Source organism: Eurytemora carolleeae, unplaced genomic scaffold (genome assembly GCF_000591075.1).
Source record: "Eurytemora carolleeae unplaced genomic scaffold, Eaff_2.0 scaffold214, whole genome shotgun sequence".
Taxonomy (NCBI): domain Eukaryota; kingdom Metazoa; phylum Arthropoda; class Copepoda; order Calanoida; family Temoridae; genus Eurytemora; species Eurytemora carolleeae.
Window position 1 is genome coordinate 348081 of NW_019396249.1, and position 20618 is coordinate 368698.

At 31.5% G+C, this 20618-nt stretch overlaps 2 long non-coding RNA genes across 2 annotated transcripts; both read right to left on the minus strand.

Annotated features, from left to right (window-relative positions):
* Positions 1–201: 201 nt before the first annotated feature.
* LOC111699355 (uncharacterized) lies at positions 202–4647 on the minus strand. The gene is made up of 3 exons (XR_002764731.1): positions 4546–4647; positions 3147–3197; positions 202–1496 (listed from the first exon to the last, which is right to left on the minus strand). It is a non-coding gene; the product is annotated as an uncharacterized LOC111699355 (long non-coding RNA).
* Positions 4648–10790: 6143 nt separating this feature from the next.
* On the minus strand, positions 10791–19800 carry LOC111699354 (uncharacterized). The gene is made up of 3 exons (XR_002764730.1): positions 19435–19800; positions 11090–11302; positions 10791–10899 (listed from the first exon to the last, which is right to left on the minus strand). It is a non-coding gene; the product is annotated as an uncharacterized LOC111699354 (long non-coding RNA).
* Positions 19801–20618: the final 818 nt, after the last annotated feature.

The window sequence follows — 20618 nt, forward strand, 5'->3', positions numbered from 1 at the left end:
TAGAAATGTTGCATCACGTCATTTTCTAATTGGACCTGAAACCCNCGAGCTAAAAACCACAACGAACAGAGAACAAATAACCATAATCGGAAAGTGTAACAAATACAGAGATTCCCATAAAACTGTGGCTTAGTAAGATTTCAGCAGTCTTATGTGAATTTGACATTGTCATAAGCGAATAGTTTTCCAGTGAATTGAAAATCAACCTATGAAATTAAATGGGCCTGTGTGCACTGCACCATTTCTGTGGTAAAATTTTATTAGATTATTTGAAATCATATGAGTCTAAAAGTCGTCTTTCTATAGCATAGTTTTATGGATTCTACAATTTACTGTAGAATTATCAGTAATCCCTGAATTGTTCTTAATATCGTTTACAAAAAGCTATTTTGTCTCCTTTCAGCAACAAATTTTTATTAAGGAATCTCTGCAACCCTTTTAAGGTTTGAAAATGAGTGTTAAACCTCCATATATGATTTATTTGCTTCAACATTTATCATCTTTACTCTTTCATAAACCCTAATATATTCCAACCCTTCACCATATTCATCCTTATCCTATGCATATTATTATTTGCTTACAGTCATTACTGAGATCTGTGTTCATCTAACTAACTGCAAAAAAGGTTCGCGATATACAGTACGTGGATCTAACAATTGCTAGGTTTGTACGGAATGTAACTATTTAAAAGTACTCGATATAAAACTCGCAGATCTAACATATTGCAGGTTTGTCAAGAATGTAACTGTCGATATAAAGCATGCAGATCAAACATTTGATGGGTTTGTACGGTGTGTAACTATTTTAAAGTACTTGATATAAAGCATGAAGATCTAACATTTTCTAGGTTTATATGGAGTGTATGTGTAATTGGATACAAGTACTCGATAAAAAGCACGTGGATCTAACATTTGCTGGGTTTGTCCGAAGTGCAATGTAACTATTTAAAAGTACTCAGTATAAAGCATACAAATATATCCAACATATGCTATGCATGAACAGAGTGTAACTATATAAAAGTACTCGATATAAAGCACGTGAATATAACATTTCCTAGGCTCAAAAATATGGCTAAATACCAGAATGATACAATTTTATAACAAAATATCCGTTAGAGTTTTGCCAGCATCTAGAAGAAAATATAGTTTCTTATCTTTAAGTTGGGAAAATCGCCTGTCAGAGACATTTTTCAGGAGTAAGGTCATTTTAATTATGTTTTTAAATTTTGTAAATTGTTTTTGCTCAGATAGTTGAACAGTCTCTTTAATATGTTCAGATAGTTTAACAGTCTCTTTTGCATGTTCAGATAGTTGAACAGTCTCTTTAATATGTTCAGATAGTTGAACAGTCTCTTTAGCATGTTCAGATAGTTGAACAGTCTCTTTAATATGTTCAGATAGTTGAACAGTCCCTTTAATGGTATTTCAAACTAAAGTTACCTGATAGCTTGTGAGTCTCCATTAAGAACGGCTTCTTCAAGTTTTGGCAGCATAACCCTAGATTTAGATTAGAAAGGGAGTGTTCATGGATTTTAAACTGGGTTTAGATGATTCATTATCTAGAATCTAGAATGCCTATGAGATATACATTATACAAGATTTACAAGATCTTCCTTAGCTACAATTTTTCAAATTTAATTTGGAATAAAAGTTTTTTTTTTAAAGAATCGAATCAGAACTGTAACATCATTAAAAATGAAATGAGAAACTGGAAAGAATCATTGGAACAGAAGAACTTATAATATATAAGAAGTTAATTGTGTGCTGTTTTTATATAATAATAATATAATAATATAATGTTTAATTATCTCATACACATTATTTTAAACTAGCTGGGTCTGCTACACTTGATTCTAAACTGAGTCTGCTACACTATTCTCTAAACTGGGTCAGCTACACTTTATTCTAGACTGGGTCTGCTACACTATATTCTAAACTGGGTCTACTACACCATATTCTAAACTGGGTCTGCTACACTATATTCTAAACTGGGTCTGCTACACTATATTCTTAACTGGGTCTGCTACACCATATTCTAAACTGGGTCTGCTACACAATATTCCAAACTGGGTCTGCTACACAGTATTCTAAACTGGGTCTGCTACACAGTATTCTAAACTGGGTCTGCTACACTATATTCTAAACTAGGTCTGCTATATATAAGGCTGTATAACCTTTTCAATTGTAAAAACTTCTAATCTATTTGCTCTGTTGAATTTGAATGAAATAAAAGAAATCCTTGGTTTCAATATTTTAATAATTTAGTTTTTCAAATTTTCAAATTTTTAAATTTTCAATTTTTACTGATTGTTCTCTTTAGTTCTGAATTCATTAAAATTATTTTGATGATTTTTTATTTAGTATTTTTGGTTTAGTGACTGCTCTCTATGTTATTGACTGCTCTATGTATATTGACTGCTCTATGTATATTGACTGCTCTTTGTATATTGACTGCTCTATGATAATGACTGCTCTATGTATATTGACTGCTCTATGTATATTGACTGCTCTATGCTTATTGACTGCTCTATGTATATTGACTGCATTTGTATATTGACTGCTCTATGATAATGACTGCTCTATGTATATTGACTGCTCTATGTAAATTGACTGCTCTATGTTATTGATTATTGATTCCTCTACATATATTGACTGCTATATGTATATTGACTGCCCTATATACATTGACTGCTATATGTATATCGACTGCTCTACGTTTATTGACTGCTCTATGTATATTGACTGCTCTATGTATATTGACTGGTCTATATATATTGACTGCTCTATGTATATTTACTGCTCTATGTTTATTGATTGCTCTATGTATATTGACTGCTCAGTGTATATTGACTGCTCTATGTATTTGGACTGCTCTATGTATATTGACTGCTCTATGTATATTGACAGCTCTATGTATATTGACTGCTCTATGTATATTGACTGCTCTATGTATTTGGCCTACTCTATGTATATTGACTGCTCTATGCTTATAGACTTCTCTTTAAACATTGACTGCTCTATATAAATAAATATATATATTGCCTCCTCTATGACTGCTCTATAAATATAAAAAAACATAAAATGCCTCCTCTAAAAATATTGCCTTCTCTTTGACTGCTCTATATATATTGCCGCCTCTATAAATACCTGGTATGATAATCCCTAACCTCGTCCATATTCCCGAGCATTTGCCGAACCCTGAAAATATAACCCTTGTCAGAATCCCTGAATATATAACCCTGGTCAGAATATTTTAATCCTGAATATATAACCCTGATCAGAATAGTTTAACCCTGAATATATAACCATGGTCAGAATATTTTAACCCTGAATATATAACCCTGGTCAGAATATTTCAACCCTGAATATATGACCCTGGTCAGAATATTTTAACCCTGAATATATAACCCTGGTCAGAATATTTTAACCCTGAATATATAACCCTGGTCAGAATATTTTAACCCTAAATATATAACCCTGATCAGAATATTTTAACCCTGAATATATAACCATGGTCAGAATATTTTAACCCTGAAAATATAACCCTAGTCAGAATATTTCAACCTTGAAAATATAACCCTGGTCAGAACATTTTAACCCTGAATATGTAACCCTGATCAGAATATTTTAACCCTGAATATATAACCATGATCAGAATATTTTAACCCTGAATATATAACCCTGGTCAGAATATTTCAACCCTGAATATATGACCCTGGTCAGAATATTTTAACCCTGAATATATAACCCTGGTCAGAATATTTTAACCCGGAATATATAATCCTGGTCAGGATATTTCAACCCTCAATATATAACCCTGGTCTGAATAATTTAACCCTGAATTTATAAACCTGGTCAGAATATTTCAACCCTGAATATATAACCCTGGTCTGAATAATTAAATACTAAACAAAAAATATAATTATATAGTTCCTAAATTTTTGCAACATGAAGTCAGTCAGTCAACATGAACTGTTATGTTGTGAATCTCAGGATGAAAAATTGATTTTAAGCAGATCTACGGATACATTTTATTCCTTTTCGATTTCCTGTGGTGGTCATACGCTGTAGATGTAAGTTTAATTGAGGGATCAAGCATTGATCCTCAGATTTAAAAGTTTCTACATTGGATATCAAGATTAAGTTTTAAAGATTAAAAATATACAAAAGTTCTGATCTCTGATGATATGAAACTTTTATATTTTAAACTTTAATAAGTTGATCTATCAGAATTCTCAGTTTTAAATATAATAGGCCCACGATGTCAGGTTGCCAAGATATAAAAATTAGAAAATGATTAGATAAAAAAGCTGAGAACGAGGAAAAGATTAAGAAGAATTTGAAACTGTGAAAAAAGCGCCGTTTTTCTGATTAGAATTCCGATAATTTCTTCAGTAATTTTTGAAATGCACAAGTCGCTTTTGAACAACTCAAAATAAACATTTTTCAAGAATAAACATATGAAGTTATGAATCAAGCTTGATCATAAGTCCCCTTTAAATTGGATTAAAAAATGTTAATATATGAAATGTATTAAAAAACTTACTCTTGTTTACTCGGCTCTTTAATTATCTCCTTTTCCTCCTCATCTTCTTCTTCTTGCTCTAGACTTATACTAGAGATACAGGTTGTATCTACACTAGATCTTCTCCTAGATATTCATTCATTCATTCATTCATATTATTATTATTATTATTATTATTATTATTATTATTGTTATCATTATCATTATCATTTTTTTCATTATGATTACTATATATATCAGAGCTAAGTTTGTAGTAAATGCCGTACTTGTAAAACTGCTTTCTGAACTGTATCAATCCAGGTGCAACTAGTCAGCTATCAATGTCAATACAGACACAATCTATAAGCGATCAATGCCAAACCAACAGACACAATCTTATCAGCTATCAATGTCAACATGGACACAAGCTCAGCTATCTATGTCAAAACGGACACAAGCTCTTAAGCAGTCAATGGGCACGCTCTTGTCAGCCATCAAAGTCAACATGGACACAAGCTCAGCTCGTATGTTGCAACAAGGACCAAATTACTCTATCACTATAATCAAAGAGGAGTCTACTTACAACAACTAGTTTGTATTTAAAGATCTTTGTTACAAGTTAACATTAATCAACGTAATTACAAGTTTTACATTGATATATATACAGCATAGTTTAGGTTTAATGTATGTATTTAAAAGATTAGGAAGGATAGATATAAACGTAGTTAATCTAATCATAATACATGTTCTGATCATGCTGCGTATGTCAGATTTACCAATATCGTGTTACACAATCTTCAATACAATTACACGATATTTATTACAATTACTATATATTTATTACAATTAGACAATATTTACTACAATTATACGACATTTATTACAATTACATGATATTTATTACAATTACACGATATTTATTAAAAGTTTAGTTAAGTTACGCTGGTATTTCATGAATTATTATTGTTATTATAATTTCAAAAAATTAAGTTTTAGTTGATGAAATTGGAAGAGTTTTATTTAAGCTAAAAAAGATATCAACAAGACGCTTAAATTATATAAATGGGGGTAAGTGGGGGTGCCAGGGAAAAGGGTTGGGGTAGAGAGATTTTATTTATTTGTTTGTGTATTAGTGCATGAAGACTATTCCATGACAATGTATTATTGTTTCTTCCTTCTTCCTTTAACAATTATTTCTATCTTTTCCCTTTTTTCTCATTTTTTCTTCCCCTTTTCTCCGTTTTCTTCTTTAATTTTCCACTCGTTTTTTTCGAGCCTTTTCTACCCTCTCTCATTCATTTTGCTCTTTCTCAATCCCTTTCTCCAGGTTTTCTTCCCTTTTCTATATTTTCTCAGTTGCTTTTTCTCCTTTCTCCCCTTTCTCTGGGCAGTAGCGCATCTAGCACTTTTGTGGGGGGTGGGNCTCCTTCTTATTCTCCTTTCTCATCGTTCCCCTTTTTCCTCTTTCTTATTCCCCATTCTCCCCTTTCTTCTCCGTCTTATTCTCCTTCGCCTATTTCTTCTTTCTCATTGTTCCCCTTTCTTCTCCGTCTTAATCTCCTTTATTCTCGACGCTTTCTCCCCTTTTCTACTTTTTCTCATTCCCCTTGTTCATCTCCATACTGATGTATGTTTTATGTCATAAATCTGATAAAATATGCAATATCCATTAAGTTATTGGATATTTTTTATCAAAAATATAATCTTGAAAACAACTATTCTGTTATTTTTCAATAACCAAAACACGGTATGTAATAGTTTAACAACTTGACTAGAAACTTTGTATTTGTATTTCAAAATAAATTCCCCCCCCCCCCGGCTGCAGGTTAGTTCAATGATTACATAATTTAGCACGATACTGTGAGAAAAAAATTATCTGTTAAAAATATTATTTTATTTCCAGTTAAAACGCAAAAATATTTAAAATGATGATATTAAAAATTCAGTTTTCTAGAGAATGTTGTAAAATATACATAACCCTTGAGTTATTTAACAAGTTGGTTACATGTTACAAAATTGAACAATAGAATTCAGAGTAGTTCATAATTATCAACTACAGGGGCAATTAGATTCATGTTTAGATGGAGAGAGGGGGGGGGGGGTTAATACTGTCGACCAAAGAATATCATGATGGGAAAACATTTGCGCTTCCACTCCTTTCTAGGCAACTATTTTTACAAGTAACCCACTCTTTCATTGAAAACATATACACCCCCTACACCCCTACCCAATCGGCTAGAGTTGTATAATTTCACAAAATTTCTTGTTAAACTGCAATCATTCATTCATTCATTCATTCATTCATTTTCTAGATTGTATTGTTTAACACATTACTTATTTTGATATCTTAATACGATAGTATTCATTTATTCATTCATTTATTCATTCATTCTTTCTTTCATTGCTTCTTATTTTTGATCATTTATTGATTCATTCATACTCTTTCATTGCTTCGTTTGTTGATTGTGTCATTGATTGTGTCATTGATTGATTCTTTAATTGATTCATTCATTGATTCTTTTATTGATTCTTTCGCTTGTCTAATTGATTCTTTCATTGATTATTTCACTTATTGTTTCATTGATTGTTTAATTGATTGTTTCATTGATTGTTTCATTGATTCTTTCATTGATTGTTTCATTGATTGTTTCATTGATTCTTTCATTGATTGTTTCATTGATTGTTTCATTGATTCTTTCATTGATTGTTTCATTGATTCTTTCATTAATTGTTTCATTGATTGTTTCATTGATTCTTTTATTGATTCTTTCATTGATTCTTTTATTGATTCTTTCATTGATTCTTTCATTGATTCATTTATTGATTCTTTCAATGATTCATTCATCTATTCTTTCAATGATTCATTTATTTATTCTTTCAATAATTCATTTATTGATTCTTTGATTGATTCATTCATTGATTCTTTCTTGATTCATTCATTTATTCTTTCATTGATTCATTCATTGATTCTTTTATTGTTTCTTTCGGTTATCTAATTAATTCTTTCATTAATATTTCACTTATTGTTTCATTGATTGTTTCATTGAATGTTTCATTGATTGTTTCATTGATTGTTTCATTGATTCTTTCATTGATTCTTTCACTGATTCTTTCAATGATTCATTCATTGATTCTTTCATTGATTCATTCATTTATTCTTTCAATGATTCATTTATTGATTCTTTCATTGATTCATTCATTTATTCTTTCATTGATTCATTCATTGATTCTTTCATTGATTGATTCATTGATTCTTTCATTGATACTTGCATTGATTTTTTTATTCATTCATTCATTATTTGATTGATTTTTTCATTGATTTATTCATTGATTCGTTCATTGATTCTTTCATTGATTCGTTAATCGATTCTGTCATTGATTCATTCATTGATTCATTTATTCTTTCATTTATTCTTTCATTGATTCTTACATTGATTCATTCATTGATTTTTTCATTGATTCTTTCATTGATTCTTTCATTGATTCTTTCATTGATTCATTAATTGATTGATTCATTTATTCTTTCATTTATTCTTTCATTTATTCTTTCATTGATTCATTCATTGATTCATTCATTTATGCTTTCACCTATTCTTTCATTTATTCTTTCATTGATTCTTTCACTGATTCATTCATTTATTCTTTCATTGATTCTTTCATTGATTTATTCATTGATTCATTCATTGATTCTTTCATTAATTCTTTCATTGATTCGCTAATTGATTTTTTGAGTCATCTATTAATTGATTTATTCATTGATTCATTCATTGATTCTTTCATTGATTCTTTCATTGATTCTTTCATTGATTCATTTATTGATTCTTTCAATGATTCATTCATCTATTCTTTCAATGATTCATTTATTTATTCTTTCAATAATTCATTTATTGATTCTTTGTTCATTGATTCATGTATTGATTCTTTCATTGATTCTTTCATTGATTCTTTCATTGATTCTTTCATTGATTCTTTCATTGATTCTTTCATTGATTCTTACATTGATTCTTACATTGATTCTTACATTGATTCTTACATTGATTCTTACATTGATTCTTACATTGATTTGCTGACTGATTCTTTCATTGATTCATTCATTGATTCATTCATTGATTCTTTCATTGATTCGTTAATTGATTCTTTCATTGATTCTTTCATTGATTCTTTCATTGATTCTTTCGTTGATTCTTTCATTGATTCTTTCATTGATTCGCTGACTGATTCTTTCATTGATTTATTAATTGAATTATTCATTGATTCTTTCATTGATTTCTTCGTTGACTGACTATGTAATAAATGTATTATATATAACTCTTTATCTTATATATGCAAATGTATAATAAGTTAGATTCAAGTTAAACATCTTCAAAGAAAATTTTAAAATTTTGATTCCAAATCTTGATGCAGCTTAGCTGTTTTTATCTGACTTTTCATTCATACTTTCTTCCATTCAGACCTTCATTCATAACATCATTATTTTTACTTTCTTTCCTCTTTTCATTCATACTTTCTTCCATTCATACCTTCATTTATACCTTCATTATTTTTACTTTCATTTCTCCTTTCATTCATACTTTCTTCCATTCAGACCTTCATTCATACCTTCATTATTTTTACTTTCATTTCTCCTTTCATTTATACTTTCTTCCATTTAAAGCTTCATTATTTTTACTTTCATTCCTCCTTTCATTCATACTTTCATTATTTATAAATACATTCACTCCTTCATTCCATCTTCCTTAGTTCCTTCTTTCACTTCTTCTTTCCAAATCTTGATAAAGCTCAGCTGTTTTTATCTGACTTTTCATTCATACTTTCTTCCATTCAGACACCCATTCATTCATATCTTCTTCTTTCATTAATATCTTCTTCTTTCATTGATATCTTCTTCTTTCATCCATACCTTTACTCATTCATTCATTAATTCTTACTTTGCTATTCCACGGTTTTATGGGTTTTACTGTATCTATCTTTACAAATCTAATTTTGCATTAATTAGTTTTTGGTTTAACTCATCTATTTAAACTTTATTGTAGCCCTGGGAAAATAATGATAATAGATTTTTGAATGAGAGTGTGCACATCTAGGATCACTGATCTATCCATTGGATATATCATAGTCAAGGTTTGGTGTATTTTTTTCGCTGGGGTGTTATGCAGTACGTTAGACATTGGACTCTGGAAAAGTTAATAGATGTCAAAGGAGTATAGAAAAACATTGTAAGTCTTTAAAACTTGATAAGATTTAGCCTCCTTCTTTGTATTATAAAAATTGTTGGAGATATTAAAGATTTAAACAACCTTGCTAATATTTAATATTTTGAATTTTAAACAAATTTCTCAATATCTTGGTCAATTCTTAANAAGGGGGGTTTTTTTTAGTTATTGAAACAAAGGCATTGTATTCCAATATATTTATCAATTAGAAATCTTTGCATTATATTTACTATTACCAGAGCACAGAGAGATGGTAACTTTTGAAGGGATCAAACTGATTTTAATAAAAGAAATACTCATTGCTTATTAGATATTTTGCAGGATCAATCGATGAGATTTTTTTTAATGAAAAACTTTTTTAAAAGAGTTAGTTTCGCCAATATAGTCAAAAGTTACCATCTCAAGTTAGTTTACAACAATTGATAATAAATTATTCTAAGGGCTGTCTGAAAACAATTTAAAACTTTTTTTCTTAGAATTATTGATTTTTTCAACAATAGAACTAACAGTTCTTATTACAAAATGAATTGGTCAAAATAAATTTTTAGGTTTCTGAATTAATAATAAACTGGAAAAGATTTATGGGCTGATTTATTAATAAATTGATTTAATGATTGATTTATTGATTAATCGATTAATTGATTTATTGATTTATTGATTTATTGATTAATTAATTTATTGGTTTGTTGATTTATAGGTTAATCGAATAATCGATTTATTGATTTATTGATTTATTGATTAATCGATTAATTGATTTATTGATTTATTGATTTATTGGTTTATTGATTTATTGATTTATTGATTTACTGATTTATTGATTTATTGATTTATTGATTAATTGATTAATTGATTTATTGATTTATTGATTGATTGATTTATTGATTTCTTTGATTTATTGATTTATTGGTTTATTGATTAATTAAATAATTAATTAATTGATTGATTAAATGATTGGTTGGTTGATTAATTTGTTGGTTGACTGATTGGTTGATAAATTGATTACTTAATTAGTTTAATTGTTGATAAATCGATTGGTCGATTTAGTGTTTGATTAATTAATTGATTGAATTGCTTGATTGATTGAATAATTACCTCATCAAGATCCTGAACATACTTCCGCTCTGTTTGAATCATTTCCCGGAGAAGTTGAAACAATCGATTCTCAATCTTTCTTCGCTCATCCCTGAATGATAATAGTGATAATAATGATACAAAAATGATAATACTAATTATGCTAATACTGATAGTGATAATTAAAATGCTATTAACGGTGATAATGATTAAAAATGAAAGATATTGGAATACTAATGATGATAATGAATAATAACAGTGATAATAATGATACTTATAACAAAAATGAATATTAATAATACCCTGATGTTTCGTCTGCTAATCTGCCTCCACTATCTGAGCTGCCTGTGGAGCTCCCAATAGAACTTCTAACTGATCCGCTGCTCATGTTTGATCTGCTGCTCCCGTCTAAACTAAAGATGCTACTGGTTTCTGGGTCTAGAGAAAGACGACATTCAAACTCCTCTATTAATCCTCCCATTATTTGATTCATGTCAACAATTCATATTTCAAATCTGAAAATAAAAAGGATTTATTTACAAGATAGAACTAAAAAAAACTAAATCAGTTTTTTTTATTAATTTTTGCATCTTAAAATAAAGTAAAGACAACAAAGCTTAAATTTTATTATCCAGTCTTTAAAGAAACTGTAAGCGTAATTTCAAGTGAGTTTCCTTGCAAAGATGACAATTCCCATGTTTTTGTTCCTTCAAACTGTTCATTTCCATTTGCAGGTTTTCTGTACATGTGACTGAAATTGTCATAATTTAACATGGAAGACTGGAAAACAACGATATTCTACTCATCGTTACTAAAATCTAGAGAACTCTGGAGTCCCTTTATACTGTTGGGACACATCTAACAGTCCCTTTACACACTGTTGGTACACATCTAACAGTCCCTTTACATACTGTTGGTACACATACATACTGTTGGTACACATCAAACAGTCCCTTTACATACTGTTGGTACACATCTAACAGTCCCTTTACATACTGTTGGGACACATCTAACAGTCCCTTTACATACTGTTGGACATACATACTGTTGGTACACATCAAACAGTCCCTTTACATACTGTTGGTACACATCTAACAGTCCCTTTACATACTGTTGGGACACATCTAACAGTCCCTTTACATACTGTTGGTAAATATCTAACAGTCCTTTTATACTGTTGGTACACATCGAACAGTCCATTTACATACTGTTGGTACACATCGAACAGTCCATTTACATACTGTTGGTACACATCGAACAGTCCCTTTATATACTGTTGGGACACATCTAACAGTCCCTTTATATACTGTTGGTACACATCTAACAGTCCCTTTATATATTGTTGGGACACATCTAACAGTCCATTTACATACTGTTGGTACACATCGAACAGTCCATTTACATACTGTTGGTACACATCGAACAGTCCCTTTACATACTGTTGGGACACATCTAACAGTCCCTTTACATACTGTTGGGACATATCTAACAGTCCCTTTACATACTGTTGGTACACATCTCACAGTCCCTTTATATATTGTTGGGACACATCTCACAGTCCCTTTATATATTGTTGGGACACATCTAACAGTCCCTTTACATACTGTTGGGACACATCTAACAGTCCCTTTACATACTGTTGGGACATATTTGACAATAGTGCTCAATTTAATTTATATTTCTTTATCTCTCTAACCATCAAACTCTGATTGTTAAAGGAAGTTTAACGTTTACACGGTTTTGTCCTAGACTAAGATGACACGAATTTTTCAAGATTCAAATTCCCAAATATAGGAATTTTATATATTTTATCTATTTGATAAACCACTGCTGTGAAATGAGGTGGAAAGAGTTGAATGAATTTAAAAACATGACTTGGATGAATTAATTTTCAATTTAACCTTCAAAACCTTCAAACCTTTCAAATCTGCTAATCAGGGCTCTTTGCCATAGAGTTAGTATTGTCTAGAGTGGATGTAGAGTTTTGGGCTCTATCTATAGTCATGTAAACTATATGATATCTTTGCATAGTTTACTGAACATGAAACGAATCTTGCATTCGGTATTAATTTATAATTTCCGGATCAAATATCAACAATATGAATTAAATAAAATTAAACTCAAAGATAGTGTTTGTATATGTCAGGGGGTATGTGGGGGGGGGGATCTGACTTTGGTTCTGGTACAGTAGAGGATGGAAGTTTGGCAAATTAAGAGTATGGAAGGGGATCGAATGTTAAATTGGAAGAAAGAGGGTGCAGAGAGAGCTTGTGATGGACAGTTTAATGAGGGATGGGTTCCTCATCACGGATGAGTGTAAGGATGAAGAAATACATGTGAGTTTGTGGGAGGTGGAGGGGGGGGGGAGAAATTGAACACCCCCCCCCTCCAGGAATTATAAAATCTAATTTACAGCTTGAAATATTTTCCTCACGATCTGGACATTTTTCAAATTCTAAATCAGCTCCTGATCCTTTCATAGCCTGGAGAGTGGAGATACATAGAGGGCATAGAGGACATGGAGGACATGGAGGACATTGAGGACATGGAGGATATGGAGGACATGGAGGCCATAGAGTACATGGAGGACATGGAGGACATGGAGGATATGGAGGACATGGAGGACATGGAGGACATGGAGGACATGGATGACATGAAGGACATGGAGGACATGAAGGACATGAAGGACATGCAGGACATGGAGGACATGGAAGATATGGAGGACATGGAGGACGTGGAGGACATGGAGGACATGGAGGTCATGGATGACATGGGGGACATAGAGGAAGAAATGTCTGTATACACCGATGTCATGATTGCACGCTGACCAATTTCAATAATAACAATAATACTTTTCAATATTTAAGCATAATTTCCGTTGATTGGTCTCAACAGTTTCCTAGACTATTCAAGTGGTATTCGTCAGTTTTCTTGGACTAGTCACGTGGTATTCATCAGTTTTCTTGGACTAGTCACGTGGTGATTATAGGTTTTCTTGGACTAGTCACGTGGTGTTTATCAGTCTTCTTGGACTAGTCATGAAGTGTTCATCAGTCTTCTTGGACTAGTACGTAGTATTAATGAGTTTTCTTGGACTAGTCACGTGGTATTCATCAGTTTTCTAGGACTAGTACTTGGTATTCATCAGTTTTCTTGAACTAGTCACGTGGTGTTTATCAGTTTTCTTGAACTAGTCACGTGGTATACAGTGGTTTTCCTGGACTAGTTACGTGATGACATCAGTTTCTTGGACTAGTCCCGCGGTGTTCATTAGCTTTCTTGCACTATAGTCACGTGATATTTATCAGTTTTCTTGGACTATAATCACATCACATAGTGACTTATTAGTTTTCGACTCGTAAATCGTAACGTGTTTTCCCGTAGTTTTCCTGTATTATTCACGTGGTGTCATCAGTTTTCCCGTGTGCAGGGGGATGGAGAAGTAGAGAAAGAGGCGTACACATAGGGGGGGCTATGGGGTTTTCAGACCCAAACGAGTGCTGAAAAGAAAAAATTAAGACCCCCCCCCCCTGTGGACAAATTCCTGTGTACGCCCCTGAGTGGAGGGAGGGGAAGGTGTAAAGGGGTAAAAAAGGTAGGTAGGAGATAAAGAAATAAAAAGGAGGTGCAATTAAATAGAATGGAAGAGAATTCGGGGAAGCGGGGGGAATAAGGGGAGTGGGGGATATTAGGGGAGTGTGGGGGGATTATAATATATTTATATATTATTTATCCATATTTATTCATTTTTATATTTTGTTCATGAGTTATGATCGGACACACAAACAAACAGAGATAATTACTTGTAATATAGAGATATCCAGTCAAGCAAATAGAATAAAGATTAAAAACAATTTTTCTTTATGAGAAACAGATATCTAAAGAAATAAAGGAGTAAAAAAACTAGTTTTAGATTTTCGTTTAAACTGTTTTATCTAGGTTTGCACCACTTGAAAAAAACAGCAACGAAATATTATCTTTTTTAATCAGAATTTTTTCTCATCAGAGCAGAGATGATATAGAAATAAAGGCAAAATTCACATTTTCTTAAAATGATTAAAAGTTGGATGAAAACTAATCCTGCAGCGGGTATCATGAACTTAAACTGAAATATTAAATATATTTTGAAGTTAAAAATATCCCTGCCCCCTCCCCCTTCCTCCCATCTCCTACCGATATCCTCCCAAAAAAATATTTTCATTTAGAAAGAAAAAAATTAACTTTTTTTGTAAATAGTACAATACAAGATATTCTGTGAAAATTCTGCGCTCAGGATGTTTTGTAAACAAAATTGGTCTTGGGTGAATTTCTTAATTTTTTGAAACAGTAGTTGTGCACAACTGTATTGCCTTTTGAGATAAAAATAAGCGAATTTTTGCAAAAAAAATAATATTCCCGAAGGAGGTTAAGTTATTTAACGTCTCTCTCTTAGGGGCATCACGGGTCGGTAAAATGTTGGTTAAAAATCTGTAAAAAAATAATTTTAAAAACAATCTACCCCTGTGTAATGTACAGTATTTATAAATATATAAAGGATATGATGAGATAAGCAGAGTATTATATTTCTAATTTTGATAAAACTACAAAACTCAGAATTTTGTACAGCGCAAAAGTTTTTTCTGTGTAAATTATAATTTTCCCCTCGAAGCTCTTTAAAACTTCTTAAAATTTTCACTTTTTTCTGTTCGAAAGCTTAGAATCTTGGCATAAATATTCTAAAACTATTTAAAACTACTTAAAAGCTAATTAAGAGATAATGATCCCATTATTGTTGATCTGCACCTGCAAACAATTATTGAGCAAGGATGGGAAGGATGGGAAGGATGGGAAGGATGGCTTGGATGAGCAGGATTAGTAGGATGGGTTGGATGCTTTGAACCAGGCTTTTAAGGCGCTTCGCGTCCCTTTGATTGTAATAACTGCAACTTTTTAATTCAAACAGCAGTAGTTTGTTCTTTAATGAATAAAAAAAATCAGAAATTTGATCAAAAAAGCTTGGTCGGATTGACGTGTTTGCAGATATTTCTTTAAAATATCTCCGTTCATTTTAACTAGTAGTTTTCGGTCTTTTAACTGCGATGTTAGAAAATTATATTTACGAAAAATCCCCACTAAGAAACAAAGACGATATAAAAGTCGTCATTTCATTTCCATGTTTATTGGGACACCCTGTAGATAAGAAGGATGCACAGGATGTAATTTAATAATTTATTTATAATGATGATAGAAGGTGGGCTATGAAGGTTATTCAAGGAAAAATAAGTTGAATTTGAGGAATTAACAAACTTTCAGTTTTGCTCATTTTTTCAATTAATCATAAATATTTAGCTTTTTATCTTTTTTACTTAATTGACGGCAGATGGTACACAATATACTTGGCAATATCTCGTAGAAGTGAGAAGAAAAAAGAGAATATATAAAAGTGGAATATATAAAAATAAATAATATACAACTTGCGATAAACTAAACAGTTAAAAGAATTGAATGTGGAAGGAAGAAAAGAGAAATGAAAAGAATATAAAAGAAAGGAAGGAAGGAAAAAGATAGGAAAAGAATATAAAAGGAAGGAAGGAAAGAGATAGGAAAATAATATAAAAGGGAGGAAGGAAAGAGATAGGAAAGGAATATAAAAGGAAGGAAGGAAAGATATAGGAAATAATATAAAAGGGAGGAAGGAAAGAGATAGGAAAGGAATATAAAAGGAAGGAAGGAAAGAGATAAGAAAATAATATAAAAGAAAGGAAGGAAAGAGATAGGCAAATAATATAAAAGGAAGGAAGGAAAGAGATAGGAAAATAATATAAAAGGAAGGAAGGAAAGAGATAGGCAAATAATATAAAAGGAAGGAAGGAAACAGATAGGAAATAATATAAAAGGAAGGAAGGAAAGAGATAGGAAAAGAATATAAAAGGAAGGAAGGAAAGAGATAGGAAATAATATAAAAGGAAGGAAGGAAAAAGATAGGAAAAGAATATAAAAGGATGGAATGAAAGAGATAGGAAAAGAATATAAAAGGATGGAAGAAAAGAGAAAAGGAAAGAATATAAAAGAAAGGAAGAAAAGAGAAAAGAAAATAATATAAAAGAAAGGAAGGAAAGATAAAGGAAAATAATATAAAAAGAAGGAAGGAAAGAAAAAGATAGGAAAGGAATATAAAAGGAAGGAAGGAAAGAGATAGGAAAACCTCTTCCCTTCCTTTTCTTCCCTTATCCCCTCCCTCTATCCATCTTTCTCTTCCCTCCCCCTCATTTACCAATGTTTAATTTTTTTTCCTCAATTCCAATGCCTCCCCTACTACTTTTTCATTCCTTCTCTTCCCCTCCCCTCTTCTCAACCTCAATATTTCAGTTCCCTCCCCCTCTCCCTTCTTTTCCCCTCTTTCCTATCTCTTCTTTATTCTACTTCTATTCGTGTTCTTACCCCATTTCACTTTTCCCTATTTTTTCTTTCCTTGCCTTCCTAATATATATTCTCCCTCCATCCCCCCCTTCCCCATCCTTCCCTCCCCCCCCTGATCTATTACCTCCAATTAACCTTTATAAAGTTGTTTTTAAAGGTTCCAAACCATATTAAAAAATTCACCATTACAATTAAATAACAGACAATCGTTCAATTGGTTAATGGGATATTGTTAGATAACGCCAATGATAAACCTTTTCTGTCTCAAAAAGTGTTTCTGTGAGTTTCTCAATTGCTTCTATATAAACAATAAATGCGCAATGCGCAGAGAAACCACAAATGAAAATAATTAGTTTAAAGAAACAAAAACATGGATATCTAATTCATACTTGATCAGACAAAGTTTTCAATGATACCGTTTTAAAAAAGACGTTGTCATCTTTGTATGAAGGGTCACTGAAATTACGCTTACAGTCCCTTTAACATACAGAAAAAGATCATTTTAATCCTTGGTACGACTTAGTGATGTCGTATTGCAACAATTATTATTTGAGACAAAAGATTGTTGAGAGTTTTCATACGTATTTACATTTTCTGGGGCTTTGAAGTGTTATTGATTCATTGATTGATTGAAGATAGAGAAGAGAAAAGTCTATATTTGGATACACCACTAATGGATATGCATAATGGATATGGATAAACAATACGTGAATATTACGCATCTCTGCGCGTACACGCACGAGATACCAGCAAACAAAGATCGTCAGATATATTGAAACAATAAGGAAATATGCACATAAGGAACCCAAGAATATCAGGAAATACCAGGAAATGTGCACGTAAGGAACCCGAGAATATCAGGAAATATGCACATAAGGAACTCAATAATATCAGGAAATATGCACATAAGGAACTTAGGAATATCAGGAAATATTTCAGTAAAGAAAAGTAAAAAATCGCAAAGATACAGCTTTTTAAAGGAAAATTTCCAAATGTTTCCACAGTAGGACCCATACAAGAGTGAAATAGAATGACGACTGTTAGAATCTATTTACAATTTCAAATAATTTGAAGAACATGAAACACAGTACTTATGCAGTGTAGACAGAACTATTACACAGTTTGGTTTCTTACAACATCAAATACACAAAAAATTGGCTTAAATTCGCTTTTTATATTCCATATTTGTATGGGCTCCACTGTACCATTTTTTAAGGGTTAGCCATCTTTTTAAACTCATTTCTAAATTTCAACCTTTTTCATCTTTTTTAGAAAAAACAGATTTACTTTAAATTAAAAATAGCATTTATTATCCGTCTCCTTCTTACATTAAGTAAACTGTTTCATTTTACTAAAAAGTATGTATCAACTTATTTATGATATTGCACGCACTGGCAGTTTTATCAAATCTTAGGAAACCTAGCATTTTAAAGTTTTTCCTTAGAATGAATCATAGTTTCAAACTTACGAAAGGAGGGTAGTAACCCCTTTTTTTGTTTGATAAACTAAATAAAAATGCATTAAAAATAAATGTAATTTACACCTAAATAGCGATTATCCTTGAATTTAATCCTTTAAGACATTTTGGCACTCAAAAACCCCTTTTATAAATAAGTTTATACTACTCATAAACTTCTACTTCTTTTATCAACTGATTTTCAGACATTTGCATTTTACAAGGGTGTAGGGTGTAGTCTAAACAAGCCGTTATAAATATAGTAGAACTAGAGGAGAACTAGAGGAGAACTAGAGGAGAACTAGAGGAGAACTAGATGAGAACTAAAGGAGAACTGGAGGAAAACTAGAGGAGAACTAAAGGAGAACTAGAGGAAAACTAGAGGAGAACTAGATGAGAACTAGAGGAGAACTAGATGAGAACTAAAGGAGAACTAGAGGAAAACTAGAGGATAACTACAGGAGAACTAGAGGAGAACTAGATGAGAACTAAAGGAGAACTAGAGGAGAACTAAAGAAGAAGCTGTAAAATTTTTCTTTTTTTCAGTTTACTTTTTCCTTGTTTGTAACTTGGATCTAGTTTCCAATTAATTAAAACATAATTACCGAAGCAAATCAGGGTAATTATTGTAATTACAACAATAATTACAGTATCAATAAACCAAATATTTATAATCTATGGTATTGAAAGTTTAAAATAGACCGTGTTATTTGATCAAAAATGGGTTACCACAACAGTAGAATCTTTAATAGAATTGAATCTAAACCTTTATTTGAGAAATTTTGGTCAAACCTTTTTTCTTAGATGAAAGCGACAAATTTCGAATATTTTCTTGCTGATCTGCGCTTAGCATTCACAGGGTGAAGGATGTTCTTATGAAAAAGAGGCGATTAAATCAAAGGTTTTAAATCAGGATGACAGTTCCTTTCTTTCAATAATTTATACCAGCTAAATTCAAGATCTGATATATTCATCATTTATATTTGTCTAAATGATAAAAATTGTACAATGTACAGTGTATCTTTCACAACACATTTTCACTTAGAACTGACATCAATCATGTTTACAAATATTCTGATTAAAGTCTACATGCAACACCCATATCACTGCGTAGAGTATATATCAGAGTCATCACTCTACGCGGTAAGGTTTGGAGCGTAGGTCCTAGGTTTGGTTGTATCAAGGAGTAAACCTAGACTGACGGTTTATATTCATCAGGAGCTAATAATCTTCTCCCTCCGTCCCATCCTTCTCATCCAATCCTCTATACCTGAGAGAGAGAGAGAGAGATGTTTACAAACATAGACAAACACGTAGATACATATAAGTTCACATTAAAAAATAAACTTATAGACACATAGGCACATAGACATATATACACATAGACACATAGACACATAGAAACATAGACACATAGACACATAGACACATAGACACATAGACACATAGACACATGGACACATGGACACATGGACACATGGACACATGGACACATAGACACATAGACACATAGACACATATATATATATAAACACATTAACATATAGACATGTAATAAATACAGAGGCCCCATAGTACATTGATAGCTTACGAGATCATGCCCATTGGTTTGGCATTGATAGTTACGAGCTAGTGTTTAGAATGCATCGATAGCTTACGATATCATGCCCGTTGGTTTGGCATTGCTAGTAACGAGCTAGTGTCTGGTTGACATTGATAGCTTACAAGATTGTGTCCATTGGTTTGGCATTGCTAGTTACAAGCAAGTGTCCGTACCCCAGTAAACATAGTTGGGAACTTTTTTCCATGGAACCATCTGAGGACCTATTCCCCAGAATTTCCCTGATATTTCTCCGATGTTGAGTCCCAAAATTGGTGAATTTTTGGGGAACAAATTCTCGTATTTTAGTCTCCACTTTTATATTATAAATTTCTGGAGTAATTATTTTCGAGAATCTAATTTTTCAATAAAGCTA